This window comes from Oratosquilla oratoria, chromosome 1 (genome assembly GCF_046742065.1).
Source record: "Oratosquilla oratoria isolate Oo_2021 chromosome 1, ASM4674206v1, whole genome shotgun sequence".
Classification (NCBI taxonomy): domain Eukaryota; kingdom Metazoa; phylum Arthropoda; class Malacostraca; order Stomatopoda; family Squillidae; genus Oratosquilla; species Oratosquilla oratoria.
In genome coordinates, this window is record NC_134777.1 from 133,823,031 (window position 1) to 133,848,205 (window position 25,175).

At 37.8% G+C, this 25,175-nt stretch overlaps 1 protein-coding gene across 8 annotated transcripts in view; it reads right to left on the reverse strand.

Annotated features, from left to right (window-relative positions):
- The window catches only part of Chi (LIM domain-binding protein 2 Chi), a 499,269-nt gene that overhangs the window by 82,089 nt on the left and 392,005 nt on the right, over positions 1-25,175 (reverse strand). The gene's annotated exons all lie outside the window — the stretch shown is intronic.

Below are 25,175 nucleotides of genomic sequence, written 5' to 3' on the forward strand. Positions count from 1 at the left end.
CATTTTCTTTCCATGTCCTCTTGTATCTCTACTATCCCATTTTATTAGATCCTCTCTATCAATAATTTCCATGCCTTTCATGATTCTATGAATAGTTATCAAGTCTCTCTTCTTTGTTCCAATGTCTGTAGTTCAAGTTTTGCCAGCCTCTCCTCATATGATAGTTCTGAGAGTGTTGGTGGCAATTTTGTAATTGCTCTTTGTATTCTTTCAAGTTTTGTTATACATTTTTTTGTACTTGGTGACCATGTCGTCACTGCATACTCCAATTTTGGTCTCATCAAAGTGACTAGTATTTTCTTCACTATTTCTTTGTCCAGGTATGTAAATGCCACTTTGATTGTTCTAATTAAAATATAAGTTTCTCCAAAAATGTTGTTTTTATGTTTCTCAGGGGACAAACTATTTATAATAATGACTCCTAGGTCCTTCTCATTTTCTACTTTTTTAATTTCTTCCTCTCCCAATGTATATGATCCCATTATTATTTTTTTGCTTCTTCCAAATTCCATTATACTACACTTCTTAATGTTGAATTCGATCTCCCACTTCCTACTCCATTCTCATACTTTACTGAGATCACTCTGCAACAACTCACAATCTTCTTCGGTGCTCACTTTTTTCAACATTTTTGCATCATCTGTGAAGAAGTTTATATGACTTTCAATTCCTTCATCCATATCATTAATATATATAACAAACATTATTGGGGCCAAAAATGTTCCTTGTGGAACTCCACTAATCACCTCATCCCAATTGAATTGAAATGTTTGTCTCTTATAACCAATCTCATTTTCCTTTCATGCGGGAAGTCTTCTATCCACTTAAGTAGTTTGCCCTGTATTCCTCCTGAAGTTTCTAATTTCTTAAGCAATTTCTTATGTAGCACCTTATCAAAAGCTTTTTTCAGGTCTAGAAAGGCACGATCAGCCCATCCTTCTCCTTCTTGTATTGTATCTATTAGTCTTGAATATAAACACATCAAGTTTATGACACACGATCTTCCTTGTCTGAATCCAAACTGTTTGAATTCATAAATTTTAGCTATCGTACTTGTAAGAGCGACCGGTCTATAGTTTGTAGGATCTTCTTCGTTTCCCCCCTTATATATTGGTACAATATTTGCTCTTTTCCAATCTTCTGAAATTTTTCCTTCCTTCAATGAACTACTTATTAGACTATGTATTTGTCTGTTAATTCGTTCCTGTATTCTCTCAAAATCCAGTTTGTCATTTCATCTGGATCATGCAATTTTCTAACATTAAGATTACTTAAGTGATTCATTATTTCATTCTTTGTTACTTTTATCTCTTTCATAGGGGGGGACTTTCCCCTCCCTCTTGACATCTCTAAGTTGTATGTGCTCTCTTGTAAACACCGATTTAAAATATTTGTTCATAATTTCTGCCATTTCTATTTCCTCTGTGTATTCTATTCCTCCTTGTCATAGTTTCACTAATTCTTGTTTGTTTTTAAGTTTGTTGTTTACAAATCTATAAAATAGTTTTGGTTGATCTTTACATTTTTTATGACATCCTTTTCATGTTTTCTCTTTTTTTCTCTGTGCATTTGTACATATTCATTTCTATAATCAGTATATATTTTTCAGGTTTTTTGTCTTTCCTCCAGGTTATCCAAGCTTTATTCCTTTTATCTTTTAACTCTCTAATCTGTTGTACCAACATTCTACATATCCATTTTCTTGTTTTTGTCTTGGAACATACTTTTCCACTCCTTATAAAGTTTTGTCAAAATTTTCCATTTCTCTTGTACTGTTGTTTCTTTTTGTATATCCTTTCCCAGTCTGCTTTTTGATTCTTTTTTCTCATTTTATATATTTTTTTCCATACATCATTCTTCCCTTTCTATATTATTCGTTTTTTTCCATGTATTTTTCTTCATTTAGTTCCAGTTCTACTAATATGTGGTCACTTTTACTCAGTGGTGTCTTATATTCAATCTTGTCCACTATTTCAGGTTCTGATATTATTAGGTCTAGACTCGATGGCCCTTCATTTCTATACCTAGTATTCTCTTGTATCCACTGTGTCACTGTATGTTCTATAATCATATCAAGAAGTACCGGTACATTTCCCCATAGGTTGTCTCCACCCTTCACCCTCATTTCTTCCCATCAGATTTCTTTACAATTAGTCACCCATCATAACTATTCTTCCTCCATCTTCCATTAACTTATTTAGTGTTATCCTTGTGTCTTTTAACATATCCTTGTGTTCTCTCTATTCCCACGAAACCGTTTTAGGAGGCACATAATTTATCACAACTTCCTGCTCTTCTTGTCCCTCTCCTCTACTTTCATCATAATCATCTCTATTCTATTCTTTCTATATGTAACATTTCTCACATTTATATCATTAGTCAGGAACATAACTCTACCACCTTGTTTTACTTCTCTGTTTCTAATCCAATATTTATATACACCATGTCCTACACTGTTGGGTGGTAATGGGCCTTTCAATTTTGTCTCCACAATTCCCATTATGTCAGGTTTTTTTCCATCAGGTAATCATTCAGTTCATTCAAGCCTGTTATTATGCCATCTATATTTGTGAAGGACACTTAATTTTCTAATACCTCCATCCTGTATACATGTATATATATGTATACACACACATACATGATTTTAAGAATAAAATGGATGTGGAGAGATGTGAAAATGGGTCACTACGAGCATAGCTCTTGTTCCATAAAATACAACTAGGTAAATACATATATATATATATATATATATATATATGTATATATATATATATATATATATATATATATATACATATATTATATATATATATATAATTATATATATATAGATATATATATATATATATATATATATACATATATATATACATAGGTGGCATCAGAGGAAAATTATTGGAATGGATGGAAGACTTCCTGATTGGGAGAAAAATGAGAGTAGTAATTAGAGACAAATACTTGAATTGGGAAGAAATGATAAGTGGTGTCCTGCAAGGTTCGGTACTGGCTCCAATCATGTTTACCATATATATAAATGACATGGATGAAGGAGTGGAGTGTTATATGAATTTCTTCGCAGATGATGCAAAAATAGTAAAGAAAGTAAGAACAGAGGAGGATTGTGAATTATTACAGTTAGACCTGGATAGAATCTGGAAATGGACTCAAAAGTGGGAAGTGAACTCCAATACAATATCAAGAAGTGTAGTGTAATGGAGTTTGGAAAAAGTAAAAATAAAATATAAAGAAATTATTAAATTGGTGAAGAAGTAAAAAAAGTGAGCTCTGAAAGAGACCTTGCAGTAATAATCAGCAAAGACATGACACTGGACAAACATATCAATAAAATAGTCAGAGAAACCTTCAACCTATTAAGGTCAATGAAAGTGGCATTTGACTACTTGGATGAGGAAAGGATTAAAAAAGTATTAGTTACACTAATAAGACCAAAACTGGAATATGCAGCAACACTATGGACACCCAGTACTAAAAGGAATATAAAGAAATTAGAAAGAATAAAAGAATGACAAAGTTGGCACCAACTTTCTCCAAATTAACATACAAACAAAGATTGTCCAAATTGGTATTACCAACTCTGGAACAAAGAAGAGAAAGAGGAGATCTGCGGACTATTTATACTATTTATAGAAACATGAAAGGAATGGAAATCCTAGATTGGAATGATTTATCAAAATGGGTCAAAGGAAAAATAAGAGGACATGAAAAGAAACTCAAAAAGGATAACTATTGAAGAGATCTGAAAAAAAGCTTCCCACATAGAGTACTGGATACCTGGAATAATTTAGATAAAGAAACAGTGTGTGCAAACACTATTCAAGATTTTAAGAAAAAATTTGATGCTGAAAGATACAAAGATGGATCACCACAAGCATAGCTCCCTTCCTGTATAATACAACTAGGTAAAATACACACACACACACAATTTGCAGAGAGACGGTGATTATTGGAACTCCAGAAAAAAACAATATTTTTGTAAATTTCAACAAGGGAGTACCTGTGTTGTATTAATAGGGAAAGGGAAAGCTCATGGTGTAGTGGGCAGGTGAAGAAAAAGGAGAAGAGGAGGGATTAATGAGGAAAAATGAAAAAAAAAAAAAAAAAAAAAAAAAAAAAAAAAATGATGGAGACGAATGGGCTTCCCCCTGGATATCAGAAGGAATGTAAACAAATGGGCTACAGATGACGCAGGTGAAGATGAAAATATCAGTAAAGGCTTTAAAATTAGAAATATAGATAAGAACAACACAACAGAAGGTGGAGATAATCATTTCCATGGATTTAATGAGGGAGGGGATGACAACCTCCAACAATTAGCAAGTCTAGAGATAAAAGTAGAGAACATGAACAAACAGTGGGAGGTTAGGTTCAGCCAACGTACACAGATTACACAAAGAGTTGATAAATTGGAAGAACTAAAGAACTAAAACCTAAATAAATAGAAGAATTAAAAAGACAGTAAAAAGAAGTAAAAGATGAAAATGAGGAATTAAAGAATAATAATAAAGAGAATAAAGAGTCCATAGCAAAAGAGGTAAGTGGTTGGAAAAAAGTCCAAGAGAACAACAAAATTGAATTTAGAGATATAGCAACACAACAGATGAAAGAACAAACTAAGGACACAGTTATTAAAGTGATGAGGGAGAAGGAGAATAAAGTAAGAGACTTAGTGGATAAAAAGAAATGTATAATTATATTAGGGATGGAAGAGAAGCATAATCCAAATAGGACTACAAGAGTAAAAGAGAAGGAAAAGGTAAACAAGATATTAATAGTTCAAGAGTATGAACAAGAAACAGGGAAAGAAATTGAAGAAATATATAGAATAGGGAAATACAATACAGATAAGACCAGACCAATTGAGGTTATTCAGGTCACAAATGACAGCAGAGAATATCTTAGCAAAAACAGGGAAACTAGCAAAAAGTAATCAGTACAAACAGGTATGGATAAAAAAAAGAGATGAATACAGAGGAAAGAGAGGATGAGAAAACAAAAAGACTAGAAGCTAAGGAAAAAAAAAACGAGAAATGAACAGTCAGAAAATGAGAAATTCTATTGGCGAGTAGTGGATATGAAAATGAGGAATGGTTCATAGCAGAGAAAAACAGAAAACACAATGGAAGTAGCAGAAAATTAAAAGTGTGTTACACAAATATAGATGGCTTAATAACAGGCTTGAACGAACTGAATGATTACCTGAAGGAAAAAGAACCAGACATAATGGGAACTGTAGAGACAAAATTGAAAGGTCCACTACCACCCAACAGTGTAGGACATGGTGCATATAATTATTGGATTAGAAACTGGTAAAACAAGGGGGTGGAGTTATGTTCCTGACTAAGAAGGATATAAAGGTGAGGAATGTCACATATGGAAAGAATAGAGTAGAAATGATTATGATGGAAGTGGAGGACAGGGATGGAAAGAGCAGGAAGTTTGTGGTAAATTAAATGGCTTCATGGGAAGAGAGAGAACACAAAACTATGTTAGAAAACACAAGGTTAACACTAAATAAGTTAATGGAAGATGGAGGAAGAATAGTGATAATGGGTGACTTAAATTGTAAAGAAATCTGCTGGGAAGAGAGGACAGTGAAGGGTGGAGACAACCTATGGGGAAATGTACTATTTGATATGATTATAGAATGATGCAATGGATACAAAAGAATACTAGGTATAGAAATAAGGAAGAACCATCGAGACTGGACCTAATAATCACATCAGAACCTGAAATAGTGGACAAGATTAAATACAAGACACCAATAAGTAAAAGTGACCACATATTGGTTGAAGTAGAACTAAATGAGGAAAAATACAAGGAAAAAAATGAATATAGAAAGGGAAGATTGATGTATGATAAAATAAGACAATTCTTTCAAAAAGCAGATTGGGAAAGGATACACAAGGAGGAAACAACAGTAGAAGAGAAATGGAATATTTTGACAAAAATTTATAAAGAACGAGTGGAAAAGTATGTTCCAAGACAAAAAAGTATAAGTATAGTGTTGGTACAACAAAAGAAGTAGGGAGTTAAAAGACAAAAGGGATAAAGCTTGGAAAAAATGGAAAAAAGAAAAGACCTGAAAAATGGAAAATATATTCTAGATATAGAAATCAATATGTACAAGCGTGCAGAGAGGAAAAGAGAAAATACGAAAAAGATGTCATAGAAAAATGTAAAGATCAACTAAAACTATTTTACAGATTTGTAAAAAACAAACAAGAATTTGAGAAACTACAAGGAAAAGTTGAAAACACCGAGGAAATAGAAATGGCAGAAATTATAAACAAGCATTTTAAATTGGTGTTTACGAGGGAGAACATACAACTTAGAGATATCGAGTGGGAGGAGAAAGTCCCCCCTATGAAAGAGATAGAAGTAACAAGGAAAGAAATAATGAATCACTTGAGTAATCTCGATGTCAGAAAATTGCATGGACCAGATGAAATGGCAAACTGGATTTTGAGAGAATGCAGGAATGAACTAACAGACAAAATACATAGTCTAATAAGTAGTTCATTGAAAGAAGGAAAAGTTCCAGAAGATTGGAAAAGAGCAAATATAGTACCAATATATAAAGGGGGAAACAAGGAAGACCCTACTAACTACAGACCAGTCTCTCTTACAAATATGATAGCTAAAATTTATGAAAGAATTACTAAAATTAGATGGGTATGGCATTTGGGGGAAAAAAAAAAAAAAAAAAAAATGTACTAAATCCAAGGCAATTTGAATTTGGACAAGGACGATCATGCGCCACAAATTTAATGTGTTTAGGGCAAACTGCTGAAGTGGATGGAAGACTTCTTGCATGAAAGAAAATGGAGAGTGGTGATAAGAGACACTCTAATTGGGATGAAGTTATTAGTGGAGTTCCATAAGGAACAGTTCTGGCCCTAATAATGTTTGCTATATAAGTTAATGATATGGATAAAGGAATTGAAAGTTACATGAGCTTCTTTGTGGACAATGCAAAATTGTTGAAAAAGTGAACACTGTAGAAGAATGTGAGTCACTGCAGAGTGATTTCAATAAAGTATGGGAATGGAGTAGGAAGTGGGAGATGGAATTTAATATTAAGCAGTATAGTATAACGGAATTTGGAAGAAGCAAAAAAAAATATTAGGATCATATAATTTGGGAGAGGTAGAAATTAAAAAAGTAGAAAATGAGAAGGATCTGGGAGTCATCATTATGAATAATATATCCCCTGAGAAATATATAAAAATATTTGGAGAAACTTATAATTTAACAAGATCAATCAAAGTGGCATTTACATACCTGGATGAAGAAATGGTGAAGAAAATACTAGTCACTTTGATAAGACCAAAACTGGAGTATGCAGTGACAACGTGGTCACCAAGTACAAAAAAAAATGTATAACAAAACTTGAAAGAATACAAAGAGCAATTACGAAGTTGGCACCAACACTCTCAGAACTATCATATGAGGAGAGGCTGGCAAAACTTGTGCTACAGACATTGGAGCAAAGAAGAGCGGAGACTTGATCATTATTTATAGAATCATCAAAGGCATGGAAATTATTGATAGAGAGGATCTAATAAAATGGGATAGTAGAGATACAAGAGGACATGGAAAGAAAATGAAGAAAGACAATTATAGAAGAGACCTGAAAAAGAACAGCTTTCCCCACAGGATAATAGACGTTTGGAACAGGTTAGATGAGAATGTGGTGTGTGCAAATATGATATATGAATTTAAAAATATGGAGACGGGACACCACGAGTATAGCTCCCCTTCCCGTAAAATGCAACTAGGTAAATACATTAAGGGATGCAGGACAGAAAGAAGGTTCCCCCAAAATGAAAGAAATAATGGTGACACAGAAAGAAATAAGGGACCAAATAAAGAAACTTTACATCAGAAAGTCATATGGGCCAGACTGAATAGCAAACTGGATATTAAAGAATGTATAGATGAACTCATAGATAAAATACACAAGATAATTGACTTCTCACTCAAAGAAGGAAAAGTACCACAAGATTGGAAAAATGCAAATACTGTACCAATATATAAGGGAGGAGATAAAGAAAATCCAACAAACTATAGACCGGTATCCCTTACAAGCACAATTGCAAAAATATCCGAGTTATCAAAACTGAATGGACTAAACTCTTGGAAGAGAAGAACATACTAAACCCCAACTAATTTGGATTCAGAAGTGAAAGATCATGTACTACAAACTTAATACACTTTTACTCAAGATTAATAGAAATAATACAAGAAAGAGATGGTTGGGCAGACTGTGCCTTCTTGGAATTATAAAAGGCTTTTGACAAAGTGTCACACAAAAAGCTACTAAGAAAAATTGAAACAATAGGTGGAATACGAGGAAAATTATTGGAATGGATGAAAGACTTCTTGAACGTTAGAAAAATGAGAGTGGTACTTAGAGAAAAGAGCTCAAATTGGGTTAATATGATAAGCAGTCCCCTAAGGCTCTGTATTGGCTCTGATAATGTTTGCTGTTTATATAAACGACATGGATGAAGGCATAGAATATTATATGAACTTCTTTGCAGATGATGCAAAACTATTGAAGAGAGTAAGTACAGAAGAAGATTGCAAATCTTTTCAAGAAGACCTGGACCAAGTCTGGAAATGGAGTATAAAAAACGATGTGAATTTCAATATTAAGAAATGTAGTATAATGGAATTTGGAAAAAGCAAAAATAGAATATTGGGTCAATACAAAATTGATACAAAGGAAGTTACAAATGTAAACTCAGAAAGAGACCTAGGAGTAATTATCTCAAATGATATGACACCAGACAAACATGTAAACAAAATAGTTGGTGAAACTTACAATTTAACAAGATCAATGAAAGTGGCCTTTGACCCCATGGATGAGGAAATGGTAACGAGGATACTAGTTATGCTGGTAAGACCAAAATTAGAATATGCAGCATCACTATAAACACCTTGTAAAAAAAAACTAGAAAGAATTCAAAGAGCAATGACAAAGATGGCACCAACACTTAGCAAGTTGACATACAAACAAAAATTGGACAAACTAAACTTATCAACTCTAGAACAAAGAAGAAAGAAGCGAATTAATAACCATCTACAGAGTTATGAAAGCGATGGAAATCCTTGATAGGGATGACCTACTTAAATGGGACAGAAGACATACAAGAGGAGATGAGAAGAAACTTAAGAAAGACAGTTACAGAAGAGATCTGAAAAAGAACAGCTTTCCACACAGAGTAATAGATACATGGAACAAAATGAAAGAAAAAACAGTGAGTGTTAAAACTATACGCGATTTTAAGAAAGAACTGGTTATGGAAAGATACAACTGTGGGTCACTATGAGCACAGCTCTTCTCCCACAAAATACAACTAGGGAAATATATATATAAATATATATATATATATATATATATATATATACACACACACACACACACATATATATATATATATTAAACTTACAACCTGTTATTGGAAAATAATATAAACAGAAGATTCTGTATATATACATACATCAGGGAAAAATAATTTTGTAGCACATAGGTAAAATTAAACTTATAACCCACTATCGGAAAATATATAAGAAATGGAAGATTTTGTATATTTTGACCACTGAGAATGGTCAAGATATACAGAATCTTCTATTTATCTATTTTCTGATAGTGGGTAGTTTAATTTTACCAATGTGCTACAACAATATTTTTATATATCAAGGTCTTTTCCCCTTATGAGGGAGGTAGCAGAGTTAAAAGGAAAATACCCTCTCCCACCCATTCCACTCCCATCCTTCACCCTTTCTTCCCTCTCAGAACCTTATATGTGCCGTTACGAGAGGTAACGGGGCTTTTTTATATGTCCGTGTATCCCCATGTTTACATATCTTTTTGTCGTAAGGCTCGTTTCCCCTCGGAAGAGGTTTCCAAGTTTGTTTTTCGTCATGTTTAATTTAAGTATGCTGCGAGCAGAAGCTTCGTCTGCTTAAGAATACTATCATTGTAAGTTGTCTGCAAGCTGTGCTGCAAGATAGCATCTCATTATTTGTACGATGTTCACTTAAAGAATTAGACTTAAGAAGGTGTGTAAGAACCGGTTACTGTGGGTCACCTCTAGGCGCCAGTCTTGGTCCGATCTAGAAAGATGTACACACCCCACGCCTAAACAAACCATGTAAGTCTTAAAACTCTTTGTATTTGAGGTTTAGAGTATTCTAGTGCAGCCTTTGTGATACCCTCTTCTTGGGTAGCCTTTAGCCTATAGTAATTGTAGTACTTTTTACAGTTTTTCATCAAAATCAACGTATTATCGAACGATGGATCAGATCTGCATTAAATACGCATCAAATATCCCCGTGATTCTATAACCTTCAGTCCCAAGTCTGTCTACGTCACGGACGCTATGATGTTGAATACCTATTTCATCTCCGGAGTCCCAGTCGATTCCGGCACAATGAAAAAATGGTTCGATAGAAACGAACAGATGAAGAAAGCATAGGAATGAGGTGTCGGCCAGACCACGCCCTGCACGCCGTTGCCACGTCTAGATTCCCCTCGTCGTCACCACATGAACTTGATGTGTCGCCTTCCTGGCATAAGTGCATGTGTGTGCTTGGGTGTAGTGTAGCGCAAGCCAAAGTGTAGTGATCGTATCGGCGCGCGAGTGTGATGTGGCAGTCTTAGTGATCGTATCGGCGCGCGAGTGTGATGTGGCAGTCTTAGTGATCGTATCGGCGCGCGAGTGTGATGTGGCAACAACGTATGGTTGCCAAGCCCCAACAGTGTTTACATAACACCTCGTCGCAGAGCATGTGTTTTTCCTTTGAAGGCAAGCTACCTTGCCTAAATCCTGTCATATGTTAATATAAGCATGCGACTAATGTGCATTTTTAGATTGAACCAAATGTAGGGTTTAATCTGTTGTTGTCTACCTCAATAGTCGTATAGTTAGGAGTGTGGTAACGTACTCCGTGGTTTTCGATTAAGTTCGAGTTTTCCTTGTCTTCTTTATCATATTACTGTCTTGTCTCTCACTGTTTCTCTCACTTGGCAATATGTCTTCCAACCACAGTATAGATGAAGGACCCGTCTCTGGTAGGGTCAGAGTCCTCACGGCTGAAGGGCAAGAGGCTTTTCAGAGAGCGTCTGATCAGCATGAAGAGAGGGTAAAGGCGAGTAGAGAAGGAGTACAAGCCTTATTGGAAGAACCGAATCATGGTCCTTGGTTGTATGAGGCCCACGCTGTGTACCAGGATACTGTAAAAAGGTACCTGGAATTCTTAATGCGTGAACGTACTCCAGAAAGTCTGGCTCGTGCTGAATCAGTGAAGCACGAAGACAGGGATTTTCAGGCATCTTTTCGTCAGGTAATCAGTAACTATGCTTCCTCTTCCTCAGTTGAAGTCACGGAAGAGGAACACCACACTGAACCGTTTTTACAAGATGACCCGAAGTCCAGTCAAGTTCCTTTATCCCTCGTCGACCACTCTGAGCGTTGTATGCCCCCTTCCATGAAGGGCAGTTCAAGAAGGTCGGTTAGGTCAGGTCGTTCCAGTAGCACCAGTGTTAGTGTTGCAAGGAAGCAACGAGCCAAGGTGGAGACCGCTCGGATCAGAGTTAAGTTTGCCGAACAGGAGGGTCAGCTTATGAAAGAGCAGGCTGAAATGCAGGCCAAGTTCAAACTTATGACACAGCAAAAGGAGTTGGAAGAAGCCGAAGCCGAACTTAGGCACTTAGGACCCGACGATGATTGGGAAACATGCAGTGACTGGGACCAATTAAAAGGTACAGTCGCTACCCGCACCCAACTATATGTGGAGCAACAGGGTGGTATAGTCGATGTTTCCGCTAGTCAGAAGGATCTGGTAGGCTTGAATCCTGAAAGCCCTGTTTTCAAGCCCTGTTCTGATTTCAGAGTTAACTCACAGCCTGCTAACAATGTTCCATTCAGTTTTGAACCTCGTATCGAAAAGGTAAAGGTGAGGTCTCTGCAACCTGCGCAGCAACCTGTTGCTAACCATGTTTCTTATGTGTCACCACCTGTAGTAAAACCTCCTCGTAGTGCATCTCCTAGATTGGGGACAACCTCCAATTCTGCCGATTTGAGCAAGTTCTTCTTGCGGAAGGATTTACTTCTTAGCAGGCTGTCTACGTTTGATGATACTGCGGAAGACTATGCTGTTTGGAAAGAGAGTTTCAAGGAGGTCGTGCAAGAGTTAGGCACCTCATGTAAGGAGGAAATAGACCTGTTAGTTAAGTACCTAGGTCCTGAGTCTAAAGAATGGGCCCGTACAACCAGAAACTCAAATGCCAAGAATCCAAACCTGGCGTGCAGTAGAATTTGGGAGCGCTTGGATGACAGGTTTGCTGCCCCTTCGATCATTGAGACTTCAATTAAAAAGAAGCTCGCCAACTTCTCTAGGATTTCACCTAGAGACACCTTAAGGTTATACGACCTGTGTGACATTCTGTATCAGATAGAAGCCTTGAAGGCTAACCCTGTATACAGTACACTGTTTGCATATTATGACGCCTCGTCAGGCATCAATCCCATTGTCGCAAAACTTCCACCCTGTATACAGAAAGCGTGGACTGGCAGAGCCATGAACTACAAGACTGCTCACGGTGTGCCGTACCCACCTTTCTCCTTCTTCATTGAGTTTGTGAAGGAGATGGCAAGGGTCGAGAATGATCCATGTTTCTCTTATCAAAGCCTTGGAGCCGATGGTTTTGTGAAACCAGAGAAGCCACCTCCCTCTAAGTTTCCTCAAGTACGTGTGAAGAAGACTGACACCATGTTGTCCAGTGGCAGTAAGTCGACCATGGGCGCTGACAGGTCTGTTGGCGCCGCTAGTCCTACCGAGCAAAGAAAGGCAGAAAAGGGAGATTTTTGCGTCTACCATGATGCCTACGTACACCATTTGGATTTCTGCAGGGCTTTTCGCACCATGTCAGTGAGCGAGAGGAAGGTTTTCTTAAACGATAAAGGAGTGTGCAACAGATGTTGCAAAGGTAACCATCCTCCTTCCAGCTGCAAAGAGAGAACTTTCTGCAAACTCTGTAAGGCCCATACTCATGTGACTGCCTTACATCACGATGAACCCAGGTCGAAGAGGAGTTCGACTCAAGCGGTTACACAGCATGGAAGGGAGGTTGCTCAAGATAAAACACCTCGCTCCCCTGTAGTCAATCAAGTGCCGCTTCCAAATGTTCTTACCCCCATAGTAAAGACTCAGGGAGGGGAGGATGCTGCGGTCAATTCCAAATGTACCTTGATATGCAGTAACCCCACTTCCACGAGTAAGTCCTGCGCCAAGACCTTCTTGGTAAAGGTCTATCCTGAAAGTAAGCCAGAGCTCGGAGTGTGGTGTTATGCCATCCTAGACGATCAGTGCAATTGCTCTTTAGCAAGGTCTGAGTTTTTCGATTTGTTTGACAAGCTGAGCAAACGGGTTTCATATCGTCTAGCTACCTGTGCAGGTGTAACAGGCGCTTCTGGGCGCACCACCAAAAATTACACCATCGTGTCTTGGCATAACTCACAAGAGGTACATATCCCTCAGTTAGTGGAATGCGACAGCATTCCCAATGTAAGAGAAGAGATACCCACCCCCGCCATAGCTCGTGGTTATCCCCATCTGTCCGATCTGGCCGAATGTATTCCACCTCTGGTTCCTGAAGCTGAGATTCTACTCATCATTGGTCGAGATGTGCCTTCAGCTCATTACATTTTTGACCAGAGAATTGGACCTGTCAATGCCCCTCTAGCTCAACAGACCAGTCTGGGTTGGGCAATCATTGGGGAAGTGTGTCTCCATGGCACTTGTAGGCCTCCTGTCATTAGCAGTTTCAAAACATCCTTTGTACATGATAGACGTCCCTCTATAGTCGCACCATGTGGTAACCAGATTCATGTTTCTGAAGTAAAGGATGATTTGTTCAAGGTAACCAAAGATGATGACAAGGCCGCCCTGTCGATTGAAGACAGGAAGTTCTTGGATGTTATGAACTCAGAGTTCCGCAAGGATCAAAGTGGTCATTGGGTCGCGCCACTGCCTTTCCGTCCCAATGTTGTACCCACCAGTAATAATAGAGACTTTGTGTGGCACCGCACACTGTCTCTCCATCGTAGCCTCAGCACAAAGCCGGAAAAACGTCAGCATATGATGGCCTTCATGCAAAAGATGTTAGATCGTGGGCATGCTGAGGTTGCACCACCATTGAAGTCTGATCAGAAGTGCTGGTATCTTCCATTGTTTGGGGTGTACCACCCTAAGAAACCTGACAAGATCAGGGTTGTGTTCGACTCTTCTGCCAAATCCAGAGAGTTCTCCCTAAATGATATGCTGATGTCAGGTCCTGATATGACAAACAGTATTCTCGGGATTCTTCTACGTTTCCGTCAGGAAGCTGTAGCAGTGGCAGCTGATGTAGAACAGATGTTCTACAATTTCAAAGTGAAGACTGAGCAAAGAGATTATCTCAGATTCTTCTGGTACAAGAATAATGACCCTGATGAAAGGTTGATTGAGTATAGAATGACTGTTCACGTTTTTGGGAACACGCCATCTCCCGCCATTGCCACCTATGGCTTGCGTAAGTCTGTAGAAGATGCCTCTCCTGAAGTTCGCTATTTCATAGAGAACAATTTCTACGTGGATGATGGGTTAGCATCTCTGCCAGATGCGGAGACTGCTTACAAGTTAATCCAAGACTCTAAGTCAGCACTTCAAGAAGGAGGACGCCTGCGCTTGCACAAGATCACTTCCAACAGTAAGGAAGTGCTGGAAAAGTTTGCCACCAGTGAGCTGGCTGATAACCTTCAGGAGCTGAACCTAACTTCTGACTCTATGCCTATGCAGTCTAGCCTGGGCCTCTTATGGGACATCCAAAGAGACGTTTTCGTCTATAAGTTCATGGATTCAGACAAGCCTTCGACAAAAAGAGGGATACTGTCTGTTGTAAATAGTCTGTTTGACCCCATGGGATTCTTAGCCCCAGTAATAATAGTGGGAAAACTACTCCTAAGAGAGATAACCAATCTAAAGTGTGGTTGGGATGAACCCATACCAGCTAAGATCCATACCAAATGGTCCAGATGGCTAACGTCCTTAAGGGACCTCAAGGATATAAGCATCAATCGTCAGTTTGCTAGTATTTCTTTGTCTCAAGCTCACAGGATAGAGCTTCATACCTTTTCAGATGCTTCCAGAGTAGCAGTAGGAGCTGTATCATATCTTAAGGTTTTCAGTGATACCAAAAGCTACCAGGTGTGTTTTGTGAGGGGACAAGCTAAAGTAGCTCCCAACCATGGTCATACTATTCCCAGGTTAGAGTTGTGTGCTGCAGTGATGGCAGTTAATCTCAGCAATTCCATCTCGGATTGCTTGGACAAACCCTTAGACGCAAGGCATTTCTATTCTGACAGCATGATTGTCTTGGGCTATATTCATAATGAAAGGCGTAGATTTCAGGTCTACGTGAGTAACAGAGTAGACCACATTAGGTCGTCCACCGAACCTAACCAATGGCATTATGTACCTACAGATTGTAATCCAGCAGACCTGGCTACCCGTGGTCTTGAAATAACCAACCTAAATCAGAGTGATTGGTTGTCAGGTCCCTCAAGCTTATTTGAGGATGTTGTATCCACCAGTGGAAGTTTTCCTCTTGTAAGCCCTGAGACAGATAAAGAAGTAAAGGTATCAGACTACACAATTGAGTCTGAACCCCTTGTTAGTGCAAACAAAAGCAATGTAGAGCCTGCAATTGCGTCATTAGCTCAGAGGTTCTCTAATTTCTCCTGTTGGAGGAGACTTGTAAGAGCGGTAGCTCTCCTTAAGCATATAGCCCGTTCTTTCAAACAAGGTAACAAGTGTTGTTCAGGTTGGCATATATGCAACAAACATAAGTCACCCGATCAACTAGAAGATGCAGCTGATTTCATTGTTCAGACATACCAAAAGGATTATTTCTCGTCTGCCATGACTAAATTGCAAGGTGAAGTTTGTTTACCTCCTTCCAGTCCCATTGCATCTCTGTCTCCTTATTTAGACCAGAAGGGCCTACTTCGTGTAGGAGGCAGGTTGAGTCAAGGCAGTGATGTACTTGGTATGCTTGCAAGGCCTATTATTATTCCAAAGGAATCCCACTTAGGCTTGTTGTTGATCCGTCACTACCATGAGACAGTGCACCACCAAGGGAGAGTGATTACAGAAGGAGCCGTCCGTACAGGTGGTTTCTGGATTTTGGGAGGGAAACGTACCATTTCTAAGGTCATTTCCAAATGCGTCACCTGTAAAAGGGTAAGAGGTAAGGTGTGTGTTCAGAAGATGGGAGACTTACCCGTCGATAGACTTACTCCCAATCCGCCATTTTCCTATGTAGGAGTTGACCTTTTTGGCCCCTGGCATATAAAAACTCGGCGCACTAGAAGTTCCTTCCTCGAAAGTAAAAGATGGGGCGTTCTGTTCACCTGTCTTGTTTCCAGAGCTATCCACATAGAGACTGTAGAAGAATTGAGTACTTCTTCCTTCATTAATGCCTTAAAGAGATTCATTTGTATTCGTGGCCCAGTTAAGATGATGCGTTCTGACAGAGGCACGAACTTTGTAGGTGCTGTCAAAGCACTGAACTTGCTTGCCATTACCGATGAAGGTGGTGATGTCAATAGTTTCTTGTCAAGTCAAGGTTGCACTTGGTTGTTTAACCCTCCTCATGCTTCTCACATGGGTGGAGCATGGGAGCGTATGGTGGGGATAGTCCGCAACATCATGAATGTGATACTGACTAACCATCACCCCAAGGCATTAACACATGAGGTGTTAGTAACCTTCTTTGCAGAAGTATGTAAGATCGTGAATTCCAGACCTTTAGTTCCTGTTTCCTCGGACCCTAGTAGTCCTTTCATTTTGTCTCCGTCCATCCTTCTCACTCAGAAAACTGATATTCCTGTAACTCTTCCTGAAGAGATAGATATTAAGGCAGTATACAAATCTCAATGGAAGCATGTCCATCACCTTGCTGAGGAATTCTGGAAGAGATGGAAGAAAGAGTATCTTTCCTCTTTACAACCCAGAAGAAAGTGGGTCAATTCCTCTCCAAATGTAAAGGTGGATGATGTAGTGTTGGTAAAAAATCAAGAGTGTCCCCAAGGACAGTGGCCCTTGGGTATTGTAAACAAAGTATTCCCTGGCAAGGATGATTTAGTCAGGAAGGTCCAAGTAAGAGTTGTGGTAAACAACAAAGCCCATGAATATGTAAGACCCATTTCTGAGCTTGTGTTGCTAGGTCAATAGTTTTGGTAATTTTTCCCCCTAGAAAATTAGGAAGGGAGTGTGCCGTTACGAGAGGTAACGGGGCTTTTTTATATGTCCGTGTATCCCCATGTTTACATATCTTTTGTCGTAAGGCTCGTTTCCCCTCGGAAGAGGTTTCCAAGTTTGTTTTTCGTCATGTTTAATTTAAGTATGCTGCGAGCAGAAGCTTCGTCTGCTTAAGAATACTATCATTGTAAGTTGTCTGCAAGCTGTGCTGCAAGATAGCATCTCATTATTTGTACGATGTTCACTTAAAGAATTAGACTTAAGAAGGTGTGTAAGAACCGGTTACTGTGGGTCACCTCTAGGCGCCAGTCTTGGTCCGATCTAGAAAGATGTACACACCCCACGCCTAAGCAAACCATGTAAGTCTTAAAACTCTTTGTATTTGAGGTTTAGAGTATTCTAGTGCATCCTTTGTGATACCCTCTTCTTGGGTAGCCTTTAGCCTATAGTAATTATAGTACTTTTTACAGTTTTTCATCAAAATCAACGTATTATCGAACGATGGATCAGATCTGCATTAAATACGCATCAAATATCCCCGTGATTCTATAACCTTCAGTCCCAAGTCTGTCTACGTCACGGACGCTATGATGTTGAATACCTATTTCATCTCCGGAGTCCCAGTCGATTCCGGCATATTATATATGAAAATATATACAATAATAAGGTAAGGAACCTACATCAGGAGGTACATGGCTGTGGCCCTATGTACTATGACTTTTGGGACAATTAACAGTCATTGCTGGGAATTAGAGGAGCATGGGATTCGAACACAAAACTAAATGAATGCAAGACAAGCATACTTCCGAATATGTACCAACACATTTGAATATATAAGAATAAAAAGAGTACAGGAAAACAACTTTTGAGGATGTAACAAATGTATGGAACAGCCAAAGTTGTCCTTCAGATTTGTGTGGGTTAAGCTGAAACACAGAAAAGAAATATTCAAGTTGAAAACTCAAAGGGTAGAATATGATGTAGGAATGAAAGCAGAAATAATGACAACTTCCAACCAGTATCTAATAAGGCAGTGGAATCTAAGGGAGCAATGGGTGAAGATAGGAAAGAAGTTATAAACAGCATATCTGTGGAAGTAATTGAAGTGTTTAAATTTTAGAAACTGAAAATGAGAAAGGCTTCTCTGCCAGATGGGATCTCATATTGGATATTGAAAAAGTTGAGAAAAAGTAGTGGATAGAACACATTAAATAAATGCTCAATTGTATGTTCTATGAAAGATAGGAAGATGCTACTGGACTGGAAATCACACAGTATGTACCAACATTCATATGAGTTGGTCAGCCTGATGCCCCTGATTTCTCTTGCAGAAGACCAGCATCCTTCAGGTAATTGGGAACAGCCTCCAGGTGTGCCCATAGGTCATCCAGGGAAGAAATATTGTATTGTTGTCTAGGGATTGTTAATGTGGGCCATTGTAATGTGATGTGTTGCATGTTCTGTGTGCGATGGTTGCATCTGGGGTAGTTTTGTTTCTGTATCCAGGCCTATTCTTTGTTGGTCCTGTTATAATGGTGTCCTGAGTGTAGGCATGCCAATGTGATTCTTATCTGGTGAGGCAGGGGTTTTCCTGTGGGGCTTACATCTGGGGTGGGGGATTTAGAGTATTGTATTTGGCAGCAGTCTGTCTTGAAGGGCTTGTTTAGTGATCTGGATGTATATATGCTTTTGTGTGGATATTTTGTGTGGTATAGGTGTGTAGTATGCTGCAGGGTTATTCTTTTTTGTTGCATTCTGTTGGTGGTGATTGCAAATTGAAGTGTGAATGGTGTGTAGTGTTCAGGGTTCTGGCATAGAATGTGTTCCTGTCAAAGGGGTAAATTAGGAGATACTACTAAATTATAGACCAGTATCCTTGATCAACACAATAGTCAAAATGTGTGAAAAAATGGTAATATATATATATATATATATATATATATATATATATATATATATATATATATACAATGAAATGCTTAGAAATTCTGGATGATGATCTATTCAGATTTTAAAAAATGTCTTGTGTGACCAAGATTTTGTTTGATAGGTTGTGTTCCATGAGGGTGTGTTAAGGATTGTAGTCTACCAGTGTCTATATCCTTATGGATAATCTTGCACCATGAAAGAGAGCAGTAAGTAGATTGTGTACAAGCAAACACGTTCATAGAAATGACATGAAGGAGTAGTGTGTTATATGAAGTTCTTTAAAAGAACACAAAGGAAGAACAAACAACAGCAGGCCTACTGGCCCTAATGAGGCTGTTTGTTTTTACTATACTAAACTATAGTTAAGAAAACAGGGTAACTAAGCGATAGAAGATGAACTAATACTACTGCTACCACTATCCTATCCAATTACAATTAAATGCCAGGCTGCCAGATCTTTTATTGCAAGGGATAATATTTTATTTGCAGATTAGAGTCTAAGTAATTATCTAGGCAATTTTTAAATGTTGTAATTGTGTTGCTTTCAATGACAGTGGAAGGTAACGAATTCCACACATTAACAATCCAATTAAAGAAGAAATGCTTACTTTCATTTGAAGAAAATCTTTTACCAATTACTTTAAAATTGTGATGTCTGCTTGTATTTGATTGGTCTAATAAGAAGTAATCTTTGACATTGATGTTGTCAAAGCCTTTGAACATTTTAAAAACCTTGATTACATCTCCTTACATTTTCCTTTTTGAAAGTGAGAATAAATTTACACTTTTAGAGTCTTTCTTCATATCGCAGATTTCTCAGCCTTGATATCATTTTGGTCATTCTCCGTTGCACTCTTTCTAGTTTATTAATATCTTTCTAGTAGTATGGGGACCAAAATTGTACACAGTATTTGAGATGGGGATGGACCAAGGAATTATAAAGGTTTAGCAATATTTTTTCTGATTTATTTTCAAAGACTCTTCTGATAAAGCCAACCAATTTATTTGCTGTTTTAACAACTTTTGAGCAATGTTGACTTAGCTTCAAGTCATTTCATATTAAAACTCCAGATCTTTTTCTTTAGTTACTGAATCCAGTATTATGCCATTCATCTGGTATTGGTGATCAATGTTACTTCCAATGTGCATGACTTTACATTTGTTAACGTTAAATTTAATTTGCCACTTGCTTGCCCAGCTTTACGATCTGTCTAGATTGGATCGCAGAGTTTCTTTCTCTTTGGTGGTTGTTACTTTACCAGTGATTTTTGTGTCATCACCAAATTTTGATACTTTGCAGAGGAGGCTGTCGTCTAGATAATTTACATATATCAAGAACAAAACGGATCCCAAACCTGATCATTGTAGTACGCCACTTTTGCAGATGATGCAAAAATACTAAAGAAAGTAGAACAGAGGATGATTGTGAATCATTACAGTTAGACCTGGACAAAATTTGGAAATGGACTCAAAAGTGGGATGTGAACTTCAATATCGAGAAGTGTAGTATAATGGAGTTTGGAAAAAATAAAAATAGAATATCAAGAAATTATAAAATTGGTGAAGTCAAAAAAGTGAACTCAGAAAGAGACCTTGGAGTAATAATCAGCAAAGACATGACACTGGACAAACATACCAATAAAATAGTCAGAGAAACCTTCAACCTTTTAAGGTCAATGAAAGTGGCAGTTGACTACTTGGATGAGGAAATTATTTAAACAATATTAATTACACTAATACGACCAAAACTGGAGTACACAGCAACACTATGGACACCCAGTGCTAAAAAAGAATTTAAAGAAATTAGAAAGAATACAAGGAGCAACAACTAAGTTGGCACCAACTCTCTCCAAATTAACATATGAACAAATATTGTCCAAATTGGAATTACCAACTCTGGAACAAATAAGAGAAAGAGATCTGTTGATTAGTTATAGAATCATGAAAGGAATGAAAATCCTAGATAGGAATGATTTATTAAAATGGGACAATGGAAAAATAAGAGGACACGAAAAGAAACTCAAAAAGGATAACTATAGAAGAGACCTGAAAAAAAAAGCTTCCCACATAGAGTACTGGATACCTGGAATAATTTAGATAAAGAAACAGTGTGTGCAAACACTATTCAAGATTTTAGGAAAAAAAATTGATGCTGAAACATACAAAGACAGGTCACCATGAGCATAGCTCCCTTCCTGTATAATACTAGGTAAATACACTGAGATCAGATCACTAAACAAACCCTTCAAAGACAGTCTGCCAAACCCAACACTTCAACAACAACCCCCAGACATAGGCCCCTCAGGAAAAAATCTTCTCACCAGATAAGAACTACGTTGGCATGACTGTTCGGGACACCATCCAGCATTAAAACCACATGAATGTAGAATAGGCCTGGCCACAGATGTAACCACCATACAGAGAACATAGAACATCTCATACTACTGTGCACCACACCAACAATCCCTTAATAATAACACAAAGTATCTTCCCTGAGTGACTTGTGGTCCTGCTCAGAGGCTGCTGCCAGTTACCTGAAGGACACTGGTCTTCTGCAAGAGAGACCAAGGGCAATGGACTGACACTCATAGTTGATGCTGGAATTAATATTACTTGTGGACTGATGGAAGAATCACAATATAATCACTGTCACTTTAAAGGCCACCCATCTGACAATTGCTGGTTAAAATAAAATGTACATGATACATCAGTCAAGTTTATAGGGTAAATCTAGGCTGGCTTGTTCCTTCAATCTGGGGACTACCCATCATCTGGTATTAGCAAAACTGTGAAGTATGTCACTGGTTATGAGAATAAAGGGGGTTGTTAGTCACCAAATGATGAAATGGTGGGGTTAAATCAGCTCTGGCTGTCAGGCCCTGCTGCAGAAGTGTTGTGCTTTGTTGCATTTCCCCTGACCCGAGTTGTGTGGTGGTTGGGGGGGGGGGGATTGCAGGAATGATCCTTCATCCATGAAGTGATGAGATGGGAGGGATTCAATGGTTTTTCAATGTGCTTGAAATGGGTGTGCACTCTAACTCAGCCGACCCAAGGACGGGACAAGGGTCTATTGTGTAACATTTACCATTCAGAAATTTCAAAATTTCACAAATGTAAAATAAAATGGGCAATAATTTACGTGTATACTAAAAATATATATACAATTTTCAAAATAAAATAGAGGGAAATAGAATGGGCTGCCAACCAAAACAGTGTGCACTTAAAATAGTACACAATTATAAATTAAGCTAAAGGGGTTGCATTCAGTTTGATGGACTCAGGAGATGGGACATTGCAAGAAAAGACTCCACCCTGTAAAATACAACTAGATGTGTATGCTATATATTTCTACAAGCATTTCCCATGAAACTTACACATTCTAAGAATGTCACATTTCAGTTAACAACTACTTCATACACTATCATGGACACCCCCATATAGTGTAATATAGATCATCTGTCAGCAGTAATCCAAATACCCCCATTGAGCATTATAAGCAATTACTAGAATCATAAGAATACTACAGATTATCAAGTAACACATGCAAGTCTAAAGCAAATTTAGTGCATATCCTGGCACTGTAGTGCCCACACATTTCAAATAGGCATGCATGAGTTAGTCAGCCTTTAGACTGGCCGATTTCCTTGGATGCATTAGTTCCACTAAACACCATGCAACTGTTCATCATCTGCAACAACAGCCCACCAGGTCTTCTGTATCCCAATTATTGTTCTGTTGCTATAACATTTTGTGTAAAGAAATTCATTATTATAGCTTCCATATCTTTAAAGTTACCCATTAGCCCATTCAATACTATGGTATACTGTATGGATTTTGGTGTGGGAAGACCAGACAAAATCATTCAGTTGTGGAGTACACCTTGGTCTGACCATGTCTCCAAGTCCGATCCCCAGCAAAATAAAATTGTCAACTATTTGCCAAAACATACACATGCTGATTTCCTAGTACCACTCTCATGGGATAACTTGGTAAAATAACTTATGTGCACTTGGAAATCTGCATTATTTCAGATTAGAATATGACAGAACTGTCCTGGAAATGTATGTTCAAACTGAGTTGTGAAACATGATACTACTACTAATACAAAATCTGTCCTCTGATACACAAATGGTAACCAGAAAATCTCTTCAGTGTGCCAAGGAGGTTAATGGGCTTTTATAACTGGAAAAACAGAAAAGGAGGAAGCAAGTACAATGAAAAAGCTCTATACGGATGAGAGGGATGAGGAAAAGAAATTGTAAAACCCTTTTCTCTTTGTCCTCAGGTTAGTAATTTTCAAAATATAAAATTCCAAATTTCTGGTTAGGCATCTTTTACCATCCAAAATTGATCAATTTAAACATTATGGTAAATTTAAGTGTGCCCTAAAAATTATAATTCAGCCCTCACTAATGGGTGTCCCACCCCTGCAATTATTTTACTGCAAGGTATTCTTGAAAAATAATGCTTCCCAAGTGTCAAACATGTGAACCATGAAAACTACCTTGTTCTTGAGAAAAGGGAAAACAAGAAAATGTGTCAGTGAAGCAAAGGTAAAAATGAGAATGTAAAAGAAGAGAGAGTTTAGTTAGAAAGAGACAGTCCAGAGACTGAGAAAGTGACAATAAGATGCAATTACCACCTAGAAGACAGCAAAAACCTCATCCTACACTGCTCTACTTTAGCCTTACCCAGACAACATTATAACTTCCAAGAGTGACTTGTGGGCCAATCCAGTGGTTACTGTTAGTTACCCAAGAGCTACAGGTCTAATGCAAGAGAGACCTGGTGCAATAATGTGACTGAGAAAGTGGTATCAAATGAAAGATCCAGATAAAGAAGAAGAAATGGAATAAAGTCTACGTGGCATACACTGATGCAGATGGAATGGTATCAATTAGATTACTGGTCAAAGATTAGGAAAAAGATCTTGAAATAATATGTTTTCTGAGACCAAGCTTAATAGAAATATTAATGTTCAAGAGGGTGGATAAAAATACAAGATCTGATTGAGAAAATAATATTGAAAGATCTAGTGAAGAAAAAATTGAATGGAAGTATGGAAGTGGCATACATTGATGTAGAGAATGATAAAGCTATGTTACAGACCAATGATTGTTACAATGAGAGAAATCTAGACATAACGTGTTCTGTCATGACCTTGCTTGATTGAAATATTGATGTTCACTTGGGTTACGGAAACTACAACTCATGGGGTAGAAGGGAAAAACTGTGAGGAAAATTAATGATGTATATATACCTAAGGACATTTCCCCCTTCCTAGGGGTGATGGCATACAAGTTAAAACCCATAAAAGCAAAAAGATAGTACTGGGAGAAAATATGGCAAAGGTAATGAATATGAGAACAAATCAATCAATCCATTGTCCTTGGTTATCTTGCAAAGACCAGCCTTCAGGTAACAGGCAACAGCCTCTGGGGTGAACATAAGTCACTCAGAAAAAATATATTGTGTTGATGTCTAGGGATTGTCAGTGTGAGAATTTTTTTTTAGAAGGAAGTAAAAAAACTTTCCAATGGTATTATTCCACCAAAGACAAGAGCATGGAGTGAAACAGAACACAAAGAGCTAGTGCTGAATACAGACATGTAGCTATAGAAAATGAGAACACTACACTAATCCATTCCTTGGTAATGCGAAGATTTTGCAAAAAGTGATGGGTGAAGACAATTGTAAACTTCTACAGGAGAAGCTAGATAATATTTATGAATGGAGCTGCAAATGGAACATGAAATCTTATGGAAAAATAAAAGCAGCAAAATTTAAGAAATGGGTAAATACAAGAAACTCTCGTGGAGATTCACAATGATAAATGAAAAAATAACTAAAGCAAAAGAGGAAAATAATCTGGGAATCCTGACTGTAGATAATTTGTCATCTAAAAACAAAATGAT